Here is a 3,568-nt window from a genome sequence, read left to right as displayed (position 1 = left end):
CTGAGATAAGGATTGCTAATCTTGCTTTTTTTTCCTTTAGCTGAGGCATAATATATTCTACTCCAGCGTTTTACCTTTACCCTGTGGGTATCCCTTTTTTCAAATGTGTTTCTTGTAGACAGCATATTGTAGGATTGTGGTTTTTAATCCATTCTGCTATCTGCCTCTGTTTTATGGGAGATTTCATCCCATGCACATTCATAGTAATGATGACTGTCTCTTTCCCTCCACCCTATTCCCTTCCCTGCTTATGTATTTATTTCTTCCTTCTCCCTTCCCCTCCTTAAGGGTTTTCCTTTTGACCATCACCTCCCTCAGTGTTCCCTCCCTGTGACCCCCCCCTTCTTTACCTGCCCTCTCCCCTTATTACTATTTCCCTCCCATTTAATCCCCCATATTTATTCCCCCCTTACCTTCCTACTGCCTATAGTACACAATAGATATTTATACTTATCAGAGTATGTTATTCCCCCTTTGACACCATACCAATGAGAGTAAATTTCATACAATGCTCCTCTCCCTCCCTTGTTTCCCTCCATTTAATGAGTTTTCATGTCTTTTCACGTTAGAATCTTTTTTTTTATATATTTTTAAGCAATCGGGGTTAAGTAACTTGCTCAAGGTTACATGGCCTGTTTCTGGGTGGGTGCTAAGTGTCTGAGCCCAGGATTCGATCTCCAGGTCTTCTCAACACTGGAGCCGGTGCTCTTACTTGCTGTGCTCCCTGGCCGCCCCTTCACGTTAGAATCTTAAACTTACCTGATTATGTTGATCCCTCTTTTAACTAGAACCAGTGTTAATAATGTTCAAATGATGATCTTCTCCCAATTTCCTTCCCCTCTATTATAGTGTGTTTCTATGCCCCTTTGTATGGCAAAATTTACCTATTTCTGCCTCATCCTTTCCTTTTATCCCATTACAGTTCCTTTGACCTCCTTTATAAGGTTTTTTTTTTATCATCAGATTAGTTCATGTATACCCACATCTTCTATCTATGTAAATCCCTTTTAAAGGTCATGATAATCATATAAATTTCAATATTGACAGTTATCAGCTTCTCATGTAGGGATGTAAACATTTTGATTTTATTGCACCCCAAATTATGTGCAAGTGTGCATGAGTGTGCATGTGTGTGTATGTGTGTGTGTGTTTTCCTTGTTTGCCTTTTTATGTCTTTCTTGAGTCTTGTAATTGGAGATCAAATTTTCCATTGAGCTCTGGCTTTTTCATCAGGAAAGTCTGGAATTCCATTATTTCATTAAATGACCATCTCCTTGCCTGAAAGAGTATGCTCAGTTTTGCTGGGTAGTTAATCCTTGGTTGCAGTCATAGCTCTTTTGCCCTACAAAATATAAAATTCCAATCCCTCCGATCTTTTAATGTAGAAGTTGCTAGGTCCTGTGTGATCCTGACTACAGTTCCACAATATTTGAATTTTTTTCTTTTTGGCTGATTGCTGTTTTTTCTCCTTAATCTTGTAATTTGGGAATTTGGCTACTATATTTCTTGGAGTTTTCGGTTTGGGATCACTTTCAGGAGGAGTCTGTTGAATTGTTTCGATAACTCCTTTACCTTCTGATTATAAGACTTCAGCACAGTTTTCTTTAACAACCTCTTGGAGGATGTTGTCCAGGCTGCTTTTTTCATCATGGCTTTCCAATAGACCAATAATTCTTCAGTTATCTCTCCTGGATCTGTTCTCTAGGTCAGCTGTTTTTACAGTGAGATATTGTACACTTTTTTTTCCAATTTTTCAGTCTTCATGTTTTCTTTTGATTGACACTTGGTGCGTCATAGAGTCCTGAGCTTCAATTTGACTAATTCTAATTTTTAGTGAATTATTTTCTTCATTTAGTTTTTGAAGGTCCTTTTGTAGGGAGGTATTTTGTCCAACTAGTTCACTAATTTTACTTTTTTTTTTCTTAAGGGCTTGAGAAATACAGTATTTAACTGGCACCACAACAAAGAGCACAGGCAGGTAGACTTTAGGGCCAAGATTATGCTACAAACCTTGGTTACCCTCCCCCATAAAATCCAACTTTGATTGTTTAAAATATTGCTGTGCCAATTCTTGGCAGCCTGTGGCTGGTCTTCCACACACAATTCTAAACACAGTGGAATTCTGGGTAATAATATATTTTCCTCATAGACTACTGTTTGAACAAACTTGTTCCCCACTCTTATGTTCCACAAAGTCCTTTTTCACAGTAGCCTTTTAAAAGGGCCTGGAACAGATGGGTCCTCCACTTCCCTCCCAGAACAGACTCCCCTGGAAAGTTTAGAAAGTTCTCACTCAAACTACCCACACTGGTTTTAAGCACAGTAATACATATGGGGCAACTGCCCAAGTGGTCAGACTGGACTCGAGTAAGCCCCACTTAGCACAAGTCCTTCAGATGCCCAAACTACTACTCCAAAATCACAGTGCCACCAGCTGCTTCCAAGGCTGTTTAATCTTCTCTGCTTCTGATTTGGCAACATTGGCTTTGATTTCCTGGGGTAAGGACTATACCAGCTTCTTTGCCAGGAAAAGGTTTATGCCTTGGATGTAATTCTTTACTTCCTTGATTAATTTTACTTTATCCACAGGCTTGGCTTCTGTCAGCCGAACGGTAAAATGTGTTTGTTCCTTCTGTTTGGGTGCTTCTTCCTCATCTGCTGCCTCAGAGGCTGCCTTTGCAGTAGCAGCACTTGGTATTATGCCACCCATTGGTACCAGCCCCACATCCTGTATCTTCAGTGTTTTCTTCAATAACTCGGTGAGATCAGAGATTTCCAGTAGAGTCAGGCCAGGAATGTCCTGTACTAACTGCTGAATCTTAGGAGGGTACTGCTTGGGGGCATTGTCCAGAGTGGCTTGAGACAGAGTTTCACTTCTTCTTTGATGACAGCTGCTTCTCATTAGCCTCAGGGAACAAATACCCAATAATGTCAGCCTGCTCTGGAGCAGGCCCACGTCCTGGAACCTCAAACAGGGCCCCCTCAGGGGGATAGCAACTGTAGCCAGCATCATGGTACTAATTTTACTTTTTAAGGATTTGTTTTCTTCAGTGAGACTTTTTTTTTTCCAATTTGGTCACTGTAGATTTATATTCCACCTCCATAATTTGGGCTTTAAAATCTTTCTTGAGCTCCTCCAAGATTGCTTTCTGGATTGAGACCAGTTGATATTTCCTTCTGTGGTCTCAGGTGTGAGTATAGAGTTCATGTTGTCCTCTGTATTTGGTTGTTCTTGATCGCTATAATAGGATCTAACTGATTTTTTTGCCTTCCCCTTCTCCTTCTAATCTTCCTTCCTTCCTATTGTAATTTCCTATTTCCTAATTTCTCAGGCTGGGAGCTAAATGCTTGGTTGTTGACTTTCTGTGCTGTTAGCCTCTGGGTGTCTAGATTGAGGCCAAGGCCAGGAGTCTCAGTCTTTCCCCTAAGTTATACTGAAGTTCACAGAGTAATCTGTGGAGCTGTAACAGTAATGGAATTTAAAGATCCCCTGTATTGGCTTGGTTTTTGGATTGATTGTGTTAAAATCCAGAGCTTGTGAATCCCACTTGTGGGATGGACTTGTTGA

At 40.4% G+C, this 3,568-nt stretch overlaps 1 pseudogene; it reads right to left on the bottom strand.

The window, feature by feature from the left end:
• Nucleotides 1–2,142: 2,142 nt before the first annotated feature.
• Nucleotides 2,143–3,010, bottom strand: LOC138142761 (large ribosomal subunit protein bL12m pseudogene; annotated as a pseudogene).
• Between the last annotated feature and the right edge of the window lie 558 nt (nucleotides 3,011–3,568).

Source organism: Petaurus breviceps, unplaced genomic scaffold (assembly GCF_028583685.1).
Source record: "Petaurus breviceps papuanus isolate PSGF00001 unplaced genomic scaffold, PetGlider_PUasm1.0 90603, whole genome shotgun sequence".
Classification (NCBI taxonomy): domain Eukaryota; kingdom Metazoa; phylum Chordata; class Mammalia; order Diprotodontia; family Petauridae; genus Petaurus; species Petaurus breviceps.
This window is presented reverse-complemented; position numbering and strand designations above follow the sequence as displayed.